We start from the raw sequence: 13447 nt of genomic DNA, 5'->3' as shown, positions 1-13447 counted from the left end.
TCAGTGAAGACACAGTGGAGTGCGCCCAACCCCCACGCGTTTTCAGAGTCGATTGTGTCGAAAACGGAATCAACGTGTGGAAAAATTTTATTCCGCGTTCTCCATTTGTTTTTGTACGTAAAATCGTCCTTCTTCCACGGATTAGCTACCACCTCACCCGTAAATAGGCGACAGCACTTTTTAATAACAAGATAAATCAATTTTCAAATATATACGTCAAAGAAAATAAATTTTGAGCAAGATTCGAGTTTACAAACGTAAGTATACAATTATGAAATTTTTATGAACACCGATTTAGTATTGAGTTCTCAAATTAACAGCCTTTTTTCCTCGTTCATGTGTGTCTCTATGTACTCGAGTCTGATTTCAATTCCGAACACAAGAGTTAATTTTTAAAAATAAATTTTACAGTTAACAGGTGAAGTAGCTAGAAAATTTTGAAAGTGGTATGCCAAAGAAAATAGAGAAGTGAAAAACATGAAATCATTCGATTTTGATTTTAATGTGTTTTTGCAAAATGATAATAAATAGTGATGTCTTCTGATATATGTAAAATATTAGGTACAGAAACTTAACAGTTTTGTTTAGTTGCCTTGATACACAAGATTATACTAAAATCTTTCTTCATTTCGAAAGAAAAAATTCTGTATATAACTATTATGCATTACAATACTACCACAATTTTTTAGATATCTTGATAGACAAGATTGTACCAAAATCTTTCTTCATTTCTGAAGAAAAAGTTCTGTATAATAATACTACCATTTTACCAATTACCACTGCAATGCTTTTAATGTCATGTATGATAATTATTCAATTGTATGAAAATTTTTGGAAACTATTAAATACTCGCAGTTGGAATTTCATAATTAGGATGTACAGTCTCGTCCTGTCTCCTTTCCAAAATTTGGTGCCAAAGTGAATTGGACATCTAATAAAAGAATGCTAATATAAGACATTAAAAACACATTTGTTACAAAATAATAAAATATTTCTCCGTAAATGTTTAATGAAATTCATTATAGTGAATAAATTAGGACTAGGTGCTAAACAGACCCAGAGAATGGTCAACTTTGGAGAGGTATCATGAACGTTAGGCTTTATAAAGTCAATTTAAAGACGTATCTTATTGTTCCACACATTTTTAATAATTTTCAGTGAAAATTAAAAGACTGTGCGCGGATGGGGTAGCGAAGAAGGAGACAAACAATGCGGATAGTTGGTAGCGAGAGTAAGAGAACGTTACGGAGGGAAGGAAGGAAGGAAGGAAAAACGGAAGGAACGAGGGAGCGATAAAGAGGGAGACGATACCGTAGTACGGACTACATTCTGTCGGCCCCACTAGCCCAGTGACTCGATGCGCTCCTCGCTCTTTCTTTCCCTCTCCCCTGCTTGCTCTTCTTCCCTCTATTCAGCGCGGCTAGCGGACCTCCGTTTGCCACGAGCACGCCGTGGAATATAATACCTACGTAGCCGTATTACCGGTGTATAGGGCGTTCCATAACGAAATTATACTTAGAACTGAACATCGTTGCACCGATAATATAATTAACCCTTTGCAGTTTTTGCACCATTTCGTTTCAGACAGTCCGTGATACGCTCAAAGTTTGTACTAACGATTTGAAAAATAATTTTTTATTGGTTACAGCTTGCAATACTTCATGGTATGGTATACTTTGAAACATTTATCGACATGAAATGTAATGTCGAGTAATGGTCGACAGAGGGCCTGATGAAATGAAATGTAGAGTCACGCTCTAAATTATAGTTAGAACTCAACAGCGTTGCACTGATAATAAAATTAACCCCTTGCAGTTTTTGCACCATTTCGTTCCAGATAGTTTATGCTACGCTAAAAGTTTACACTAACGATTTAAAAAATAATTTTTTATTGGTTACAGCTTGCAATTTTTCATAATATGGTATCCTTTGAAACATTCATCGACATAAAATGTAATGTCGAGTAACGGTCGACATAGGGATGAAATGGCATTTAATGCCGAGTCACGCTCTAAATTATAGTTAGAACTCAACGTCGTTACTCGGATAATAAAATTAAAGATTTACGAGTGAATCGTAAATGTTCACTGGCTCGGTTCATCGACGCGAACGTTATCGAGGGAGGTATGTCATCTTTGATCGGTTTGATTGCATTGCAGGCCAAAGTGACAAAGACAACGAATGAAATAGAAGTATTCAACGTCAAAATACATATGTAATTTTCTTATAAACAGTATGATTCTCGTATGTTCAACTTTAAAATAATGGATTTGTTGATAATGTATCGCATCTTCTTCCTTATTTTGAATATTTTGACACAATACTGGAACGTGTTGTAAATTAATACCGTTTCTGAGAAAATATTTATGTAATTATACTTTGTAAAAATTGTATAAACATCGCAATAATATGTATTATAATATTTTTTTTGGCTTCATTAATCTACATGTTGAAGAGATACTATATTCCGAAATTTGTTCGTTTTTGAAGCGTTTTCCAGGTTCCAAAAAAGATAACATCGATTTTTTCATTTAAAGGACAAATTAAAGAACATCCCATCTCTACTAATTATTAACGTTCATTTTTTGTAGATAATTCGCTAATATCGTACAGCATTATCGTGATATAATTTGATTTAACTAAATGAATATTTAGTCATATTAAACAATACAAATTTATGACAGTACAATCGATATGTATTATAATTTGTATTGAATAAATAATGGAACAAGGAATTGTTTATAGACATAAGATTGAAATAAAATGAAATTATATTCAATTACATTTCACGAAGAACAAACAAAAGCTTGTAATAAATATCTGACAGCGAATACAAGATAAATAAATTTGTATTCGTTACTCGTTCAATGAAAATTACAATCTCAATTGTGGTGTAACATTCTTCTTTGCGTTGAATGAATAAAAGATTATACAAGCGAATTTTCGATCAAGTATGTGTTGCGATTAAATCGCTACACGGTAATTTTATCGAACTATTATTCAAATAAAATTTTGTCTATCTCTGATTCTATTACCGTTGCTATAAAATCGCAAGTTTCAATCTTTTTCTGTAGCACGCTACCTAAGGAGATTACGCTGTATTACAAGCGAAATTCTCGATGTATATAGAACTACAATTGCTTCAATCCTTTTCAAATTCGAATATTTTGGGCGTTGCGCTGCATGCAACGTCAGAAATTTTATATAATGCCAACAATGATATCATATGAAAGGAATATATAGAACAAACGTAGAATGATAAATACAGCTTAAGGGCTTATACAAGGTGTTCGGCCACATCTGGGAAAAATTTTAATGCGAGACTCTAGGGGTCAAAATAAGACGAAAATCAAGAATACCAATTTGTTGATCGAGGATTCGTTAAAAAGTCATTAATGTTTAAAGTTCTGTCCGTGCTGAATTTTTTTCTCGAAAATGCGCAGGATTTCGAGGGTATGTCCATTAACCAAAAATGATTGCAATTGACCCCCACAGCCGAAAATAATTTTTCCAGAGTGATTTGAAACTTTTCAATTTCGTCGAATAATTTAAGCACCTACCCCCTGTCGATTTTTCTTAAAAATTCGTTTTTGATTTTTAGTAATTTTGTTTTACGTCCTATAGAAAAGTTGTCTAATACTGTTTTGTAGGTACCCATGAGCTCTACTTCAGAAAAAAGTTTCATTGAAATATATTCACTATTGTAGGAGTTATGGCTGTTTGAAAATTGGACCATTTTTATGGGGTTTTTCTCATTTTACGGGGTCAAAGAACAACTTTTTCAACATTGTTAGAATTTCTACATATTCTACACCAAAATACGCGTTGTTTGCTTTTTTAAACATTAAAATCGTCCAATCCGTTCAGGAGTTATGGCGTTTTAAAGATATGCATGAAATTTCGGGGAACGATTTCTGGCCCGAAATTAGATTTTCGGTAAGGAATTTTTTTCTCGAAAATGCGTAGGATTTCGGGGGTATGTGTAATGACCAAAAATGATTGTAATCGACCCCTGCAACCGAAAATAATTTTTTCAGAACGATTTGAAACACATGAAATTTCAAGAGAATCATCCATTCATGATCAGACATTACATTTTCGGTAAAGAATTTTTTTCTCAAAAGTACGTTGGAATTTGAGGATATATCTGTTCACCAAAAATTATTGTAATTGACCCCCGCAACCAAAAATAATTTTTTCAGAATGATTTGAAATTTTTTAATTTAATTTTTTAATTACTTTTTAACGTAACCTCAGTTAAGGAATTGTTATTCATGATTTTCGTCTTATTTTGGCCCCTAGAATCTCCCATTCAAATTTTTCCCAGGGGTGTACAACACCAGGGGGGTAACTCCCTGTATATTATACAACCATTATACTGGAAGTATTAATTCGAAGCTCAGAAAAAGCAAGTCGATATGGAGCATCGAAATAAATAGATTTTAATTTTTTTTATTAACATGATTTACTCATTAACTCGCTTATAACTGCTCAAACGAGAAAAATTTATGTAACAATAGTTGTTCAAAATTAAATTTAGAAACTTTTCTATTCTACACAAATTTTCGATAGGGTCGATAGTAATCGAGATATCGAGCCAAAACTGTTTCCCCGAGATATACTCTGGATGGCACAGCTCCCATACAATTGTGAATAATAAAAAACACATCAGGCAGCATTAAACTAATTTTTAGGTTCGAACAATATTTTCTATCCCTAACAGCATCACCTAATTCCGCCAGTGCGTCGGAACTTCCACGTAGGCGATCAATCTTCTGTGTCATCGCAAGCTGATACTTTCCAGTTTGTGATTTTATTACGACGCTAATGAAACTTCTGTCACAGTTACGCGAGTACATAGAACAGAACCTGGGTGACGTATCCAAAACGAAATTACCACCCTAATAAATTGTCGAAATATTTTGGCTCGTCGCGTAATGCCCCTTTAACGACTCTATTTCCATAGATTCCCTATACGTGTTGGTCGATCGGTTCCTGTTTCACGGAACTGCGGTGCGCCTCTATTGATGAAATGGGGTGATAATGAACCGTTAAATCCCGGCGCGACTCAGTGCACGTGGATTCGTGGCTTTGCGCGAATACCTTTGCTCGATCGGATGTTGGGTTCTCCTTTTTTACTCTCGACACGCGAAATTCATTGCGCCGCTCCGTTTTTTCGGGCGTGGTGCTGTACGAATTCTTTCCGAGTAACGAGCCGCCTGGCTTGTTGATGAAACCGGGTTGATAACGGATCGACTCCTTTCACTTTCGTGTTTTCGTTAATGAAATTTCCATTTAAATACAGGTTACTCCGACGGACATCCTTTATGTATGCTATCGGTGATATTTTCACCTACTCGCGATCTTCGCTTCTGAGAACAGAAATACGTAGTACGCGAGAAACGCGGTTATATAAGGCATTATCGAGGATGGTAATTTTATCATTAACGTATACATCTGAGTGGCGAGGTAATAAATTAAAATTATTTTGCATTTTCAAACGTAGCGTAGTGAACAGTTATTTTTTGACATTATGATTAAACTTGGACGGTACCCTTCGTATTTTATTTACATTCTCTTTATTGTAAAGACTGTTAAAATATATATTTTCCCAGCAGATGACAATTCTCTGCCACTATGTTTGAATCGTGGTTCCTAATATAGAAGTCTGTTTTCTATCGAAAGGTTGTGTCTAAAGCAACATCCGTTAGAATAACTTTCCTGATGAGCTCTCTGGAGAATCTAGTACAAACGTCATAATTGTTTTCACAATCAATAAACGTTCTTACATACATTACCATGCATAAGTATTTGGAAACAGAGCTAGATATGATTAAAAATTTGATATCTTTATTTTATTACTATACAGGGTGTTCGGCCAACCCGGGGAAAAATTTTAATGAGAGATTCTAGAGGCTAAAATAAGACGAAAATCAAGAATACTAATTTGTTGATGGAGGTTTCGTTAAAAAGTTATTAACGTTTAAAGTTCCGCCCGTACTGAATTTTTCACCTTTTCGAATTTTTCAAGAATTTTTTTCTAGAAAATGAGTAGAATTTCAGGGGTATGTCTATTAACCAAAAATGATTATAATTGACCTCTGCAACCGAAAATAATTTTTCCAGAACGATTTGAAATTTTTTTTTTCGTCGAAAAATTTAGGCACCTACCCTCTGTCGATTTTTCTTAAAAATTCGTTTTTCATGTGTAACTAATTTAGTTGACACTGTACAGAAAAGTTGTCTAATACTTTTTTGTAGGTACCCATGAGTTCTACTTCCATGCTAAATTTCAATGAGATACGTTCACTATTGTAGGAGATATGGCAGTTTGAAAATTGGACCAGTTTTATGCGGTTTTTCTCATTTTACGGAGTCAAGGAACTACTTTTTCATTTTTGTTAGAATTTCTACATATTCTATACCAAAATACGCATTGTTTGCTTTTTTAAACATTAAAATCGTCCAATCCGTTCAAAAGTTATGACGTTTTAAAAATACGCATGAAATTTCAGAGTAGCATTTCTGGCCTCACATTAGATTTTCGGTAAGGAATTTTTTTCTCGAAAATGCGTAGAATTTCGGGGGTATGTGTAATGATCAAAAATGATTGTAATCGACCCCTGCAACCGAAAATAATTTTTTCAGAACGATTTGAAACACATGAAATTTCAGGGGAATCAATCATTCATGAATTTTTTTCTCGAAATTGCGTAGGATTTCGGTAGTATGTGTATTCACCAAAAATGATTGGAATTGATCTCCGCAACCAAAAATAGTTTTTTCAGAACGATTTGAAATTTTTTAATTTAATTTTTATTAACTTTTTGACGAAGCCTTAGTCAAGAAATTGATATTCTTGATTTTCGTCTTATTTTGGCCTCTAGAATGTCCCATTAAAATTTTTCCCAGGGGTGGCTGAACACCCTGTATATTCACACGCAATGAACATTTATGAAAGTATTAAATTATTAAATATTGTGTTCATCTACGTGCCCGCCTTTTTGAGCAATACAGTAGTGATTCTTAAATTGAACATCGCTTCGGAGTTGGTGTGTTCATCTTTCGTATAGCAGATGTTCAACGATATAAATGTTCAACTTACGAATCATGTCTGGAGTTCATTTTAACAATCATTACTGTAGATGACAACACGTTACTCTATAGAGTACAAACGTATGCGTTACCCAATACAAATATACATATGTTAAATATTTATTGGTAATATGATCGTTTATGATGGTCTTGACAATAGAGTGTTGCACTAATACTATAATTCACATTCTTACAATAATGTGTATTTGTCCAAATACTTATGCACATTAGTATAGATTTATTAACATGTGGTAAACCATTGTTGATAAGAAGAGCAAAGTTTCAACTGTACTCGTGTGATCCTTTTCAGGAAAAAGACAATATATAAATAAAAATATACAGGTTAATAATGAACATTCAAATAAGAAAAGTTGCAATGATATTTCTACTGTAGTTCATATACGATTCCTTGTATTTACAGAATGTTTAACTCATTTTCCAAAATTTCGTACGTATCTGAAGTACGAAATGCTCTATTTTGAATACTATAATCCTCTTATTAACAGACATTTTCGTACCAATGGAACGTATTTTCAACAGTAGAATGATTTTCATTCTACAAACATTCGCGCGTGACCCAACAATCTTGAGAGGATTAAAATCCACCATTGATACTAATCCTTATTTGAGGAAACTAGAATCCCAAACATTACGCCAAAATATTCCTAAAAGTTAAATCTATGTTTCCTAACGAATTACCATGAGAATGGTTTACGAAAAAAATTTAATTGAGAAAGAAGACAAAACAAATTTCTTTGTAAGTGATAATAATTGTTTGACCATTTATAATTTTTTAATTTTGATTTACGTATGTTATTATTTTTATTCATATTTATTCCACTAGCTTGTGTAAAAGAACTCCTATTTTCGATATCGACTCTCAAGAGTCAAATTATTATTATTAAACGTTTTTATTGTGTACGAAAATACAATATATATATATAATTCTATATAAAAATAATTTGTACAGTGACGAAGTACGAAGGCTACTTTTACGTAGTTTAAATAGAAGAATAATGAGTGAAAATATGTTTTTGAATGTTTGTGAAGTAACATCTGAGTTTTGGTTTGAATACAACATAATTAAATAGTTTAAAGTAACGCATTTTCCGTCATAGCACATAGAAAATCGATTGTGTTTATCAGATAAAAAAATTGTAAACTATATTTCACGTGGTACCGTTTACAAAATCTTGTTTCGAAATGGTGACTTTCTGCTTGGATGCAAGTTTGACATCGATAAATAATTGAATTTATTATTTCACGAAGCTTCTCAGCATTTTGCTGTGTTTCAGCAATTACGTTTTTAATTTTTGCTCAAGTTCTTCGTACGAAGTCGCTTCTATTGAGTAAACTTTTGTTTTAAAGTTGCCCACGCGTAAAAATCGAGTGGTACAATGTTGTTTCTAACTCTAAAACAAAGTTTTAGTTCTCGTAGTTTGGCGGTAAAACCAAATTTAAATAAATTTAAATATCAAAACAAATTAAAGCAAATAGCACCGCAAAAAAAATAATAAAGACACGGTTACGTTGTTTGATCACTTTTAACTTTCTTTAGCCCAAAAATGTTTCAAATATTATTCAAACATGAACACATAAACCTTGTAAGCTTGCCTGCAAAAGGTGTTATAGCAATCTTTGAAAAAATTCCCAAAGAAATTTAGAAAAAATTATATACTAGAAGACCCCCTAACAAGAAAACTGTCACCACGATTTTTCAAACATCTTGTTTCCTGGTATATCTTTTGACGAGCTACAATCATATGGAGTAAAAAAATATATAATACCACTTAAAAAAATAAAAGTAACACTGACACATTTAAATAAAAAAATTGTTTAGTATTTTCTACGTCACAATTTGCCCAAGAACCGATTAATTTCGATACATTTTTCCGTCGATCCAAAGCGCTCGAAAAATCGTCGCGACAGTTGCGCGATGCAATATTCAAAACGGTGCACTTTAAAATGGCGTACAAGTACGTTATCCGCCATAGGCGTTGAAGCGACGTAAAGGTATGCGCGCGGTTCGAGTTGCGTCGGGGTTTCGAGAACAAAAATCCCGGTGGTAGCGTTTCGAAAGGAAATCTGACGGGCCGAATTTAATTGCAAGAAGCGAGGCAATAGTGTATCGACGCGGTCGGAATAAACGAGCGCGCTAATATCCGCGTCGCGAAACCCGAATGCGTCGTTGTCGTCTAACGGCTGCTAATTTTACGCTTTCCACTTAAGCGGGCCGCAATTACGGGCGGCGTATGGGCCACTCCGCGCCGAGCCGCGCGCGCTCGACGACCTCAGCGCGAAAAACGCGGGTCGAAGCGGCGCTAAAGCGGTCGACTCGCGTTCCTGCGGCACTTCGTAAACTATAGCCCGAGCCCGGCCGGTCGGCTGTACGTGTATCCCCGGTGCACGCCTGTGTCTGTGAATTACTTTCGCCCCGGGGGGCATCGCATCTTATTTAGGTCGTGTACACCGAGCGTATACTTTGGTTCTGGCACAAGCGTGCCGGCGTTATTACAGCATCGCTGCCGCTACTGCCACCCGACAGAGACACAGGTGACTTCGCTTTTCTGCGCGCTGCGACATCGGCTTCGACGCGCCTAGTCCGCAGATATTTTCCCGCCGTACAACGAAACCGCGACCCTTCATGCCACCTCTCAAAACTCTACTTTTTTTACTTCCTTTTCTCTCTTTTCTTTAACCCATTGACCGCTCGTACGCATTTCGTACTCGATTAAATACGAAAAATAGGTATAAATTCGATCATTCGGATTTTCCCTATAACTACCCCTCCAGACATGATAGAGGGTTAAACTTGGAGAATGTTTCTTTCTGATGCTGTATCGATGGATCCATCGTATGTCAAATTTGGTTCAAGGGCACATTTGACCCCCTTATTCGGCTATACCCTTTAGAGCGTCTTGCTCTGGGAGCCAAGATTTTATTTTAAAGGAGACATGAAATTTTCTAAAATACTAAGTTACAGATTTAGCAAAGTGTGTATCACAAACTTGGAAAAAGTATTATCAAGAAATATAATATTTTCATATTGATTACCTGTGCGTTATGAGTACTTTTTAGTTCCTTTTAATGGTAACCCATAGTTTTCTCTTTTTATTCATATTAATTTAATTTTTTAAATTCTCCTTATACAATATACAATGTCTCACGAATTCTGATTATTCAAATATCTTTGTAAGTGTTGACGATAGTGAAAAATGTTTCGAACAAGAATTAAATGGCGTTGGAGGAAGCATAGATGCAACTAGTTTGTTTATAAACGGGCGCGTAGAGGACATGTACAGGTAATATGTTTTTTAATAGAATTATAGACTTTCTAATCCACTATCCAATGCAGCTCATCATTTCTTGTAGAAAAGTATTTAGTCATTTATGACAAAAAGCTATTAGTTTAAAAAATATTTAAATGTAAACATTTCTGCTATATAATTCAAATATTATTATTCTAAAATAATGTTCTCTTTCATACGATATCCAGTATTATTTAATGCATTCATTGATTCAACTCCTCATTTCCAACGGAGCAGTATTGCATTATTTATAAAAAATATAGTTTTGAAAAAAATGCGTTAGAAGTTTATCATTTTTATAAATTAGAAAAATATGAATGAAACAGGGAGTTTAAAAAATCTACTTTTGTGAAGGTCTACATACTATAATACGGACAAAAAATAATAAAATTTTATTTGATCATTCAAGATCAAAAGATCGTAATCGTTATTATTATTTTAGCCTCACAAATTTCTTCTGTCAGATGCTTCGAGTGGTAAAAATTTTGGCAAAAATAACGCAATGTTTTTTTGGATATTTCGACGACATATAGCTTTAAATAAAATTGTATCAAAATCTAGGATAAAAGATTCATAATGAAAAGAATAATTGCTCACAGTTAAATTGTAAAGATGACCTTACTTTTCGACTCAGCACCCTTGTTATCCCCCTTAAACTGTCACAGTGACAAATTAATAAATTCCGTCAGCCACGCATGGCATCCAAGCATGCAATCTATGCTCTCGACGAGTATTCCCGAATCTAATGCTCTTTTTAACATTACTTAGAACCTGGCGTCCATTAATATACAAATTTTCCCCCAAGATGATTCTCCATTAGACGTTTGGCACACATCCTCTACCAACACGTTTGATTAATACGTTACTTTGCCTGAATTTTTTGCTTTTGCTGGCGTATACACATTTTTCCTTTGACATATTAGACCAAATTTGTCACATATTGTCTCGTAAACTTCATTTAATAACTCAAATAATACTATGTTTCAGCGTATGTCTTTTTCCCTTCTTTTTATATCTCTTATACTATTCAGGGAAGGTTTCTGAATGTTTATACTTATGAATACATTCGAGTAACTTTATCATTACTTTCTATAGTCGATACCAAAATGTAAGTAACGTAATAATAATTGTTTTTGGTACTAAATTGCTGTTCAAACAAACCTTTATCATTATTCTACCGATCTTTGATCAACGATAACTTTAAAATACTTCTTCAAACATCGATAGCTACGTCAACGCACACAAACATTTCAAATATCGTTATTGTATTCTTTTATTTCCATGTAAACATTCGTCTAAAAAAAATTAAAAATATTGCTTTTGTTGCAATGTGATAAGATTCATAAAGCGTTTGCCAATTCTTCTTCGAAAGAATTTCTTTTGCTTCTTAAGATTTAAACTTCGAAATGTGTAGAAAAATGGTTTATTAAAGATGTTTGACAACTCCACTTGTAACATTCGCTATGTATTATTCAACGTAAAATGCTTAATCGACATAGATTCGCAGATCCAATCCTTTCAATCAATCTATTTCAATCAAGTAAGTTGTTCATCCGCGTCTATCCATTGCTCACGTTAGGAAAACTGGATTATCGGAGAATCCATCCATTATTTAATCACATTATTATTTCAATCAATTATAAGAGACGTTCTGTGTTTCGTTATTCCATTTCAAAACACGCCGGACATCTTTATATTATCATTATATTCTTTCAGATTTCTGCTACATTTTTACGCGGCTAAAAATAACTTGCATTATTCAAACAGAAAATCGCTGTTTACTCTGAAAGTATTGATCTGTGGACCTACGTTTAATAACATATTTCATTCAGTTTAGCGAATGTTAGAAGCCTGCAAAGTTACGAACGATCTTTCGAAAACACGTTATATGGATAAACTGCACTTCTGTTTGTGTCTGTTTGTTACCGTATGACGGAGAAATTACGTACAATTATAATAGAACTTAACGAAGCTATATGGAAACGCATGAAATTTCGACTACATTTTGGTTTTTTAGTAAATGTGTATGTAACAATAGTTTCTGTGGCACGCTTGTGGCCACACGATGGCGCTTTATGTTGGAGTAATGGTCGACCGTAGGGGAACCTCCAAGTAGAGTTCGCCAGTTAGTCGCGGGGAATTCCCGTGCTCGTGTATTACTATCGAAACAGTTTGATAAAACATCTCTTCTTCACTACCTTTGTAATTTCGGTGTATGGTTTATTAGACCTGAATAAATTACATTTTATATTACTATCCAAAAATTTGTTCGATGGTAGTCGAGATATCGATAACATTGCCTATAGATCTGTCTAGTTGCAACCCAGAAAAAAAAACAAAATACGATAGCATTTAAAAAATATTTTCTGACTCAGATAACGACAAGTAAATATTTTAGAGGTTATGTCACCTTCGCAACGAAAAAGAATCGACATTTGTATACTTGAAAATAGCGTAAAAAAAACTCCGTTAAAATAATTATATTAATGACAACATTATGTATAACTCAAACAAATTGTGACGAAGCTTAGTGCAAATATCCTTAACCACATTGCATATTGCACGATGACATTACTTTAAGAAATATTATTATTACTCAATTATTGATTTTCAAATATTGACAACAGAATCCAAGATGTTAGTATAAACTATCGTTTAAAAACTTATTATATATTTTAGTCATGGAAACAAAAATCGTTTCGATCAAGCGTATAGTGTCATAAAAATTTCTCGTCGCTGCCAAGGTTGCATAACCTCGTAAGTGTGATGTCATGGCGTTCGAGCAGCATAGTGAATTTCTTCGATACATCGAACGACCCTAGTGCAAATAGAATTTACGATTCGAGGGACACCGCCCTTTTGTACTTCGAGCAACAAAACTCCATACGTCGCAAACTCGTCTGAAAATCTAGGAGAAAGAAGATTGAAGTTCTTTGTCATCGGGATAAAACCTCGAGGAACGCGAATCTACGACTTTAAACTTTTCTGGAAGTTTAGGAAGAAACAGGTGTTGAGGTAACTTGCACGGATGAAACAAACTTCTA

The 13447-nt window shown here is 34.0% G+C and overlaps 1 protein-coding gene across 6 annotated transcripts in view; it reads right to left on the bottom strand.

The window, feature by feature from the left end:
* The window catches only part of Hr3 (nuclear hormone receptor 3 ROR-beta), a 315339-nt gene that overhangs the window by 171237 nt on the left and 130655 nt on the right, over nucleotides 1-13447 (bottom strand). The window lies entirely within an intron of this gene.

This window comes from Colletes latitarsis, chromosome 6, assembly GCF_051014445.1.
Source record: "Colletes latitarsis isolate SP2378_abdomen chromosome 6, iyColLati1, whole genome shotgun sequence".
NCBI lineage: Eukaryota > Metazoa > Arthropoda > Insecta > Hymenoptera > Colletidae > Colletes > Colletes latitarsis.
This window is presented reverse-complemented; position numbering and strand designations above follow the sequence as displayed.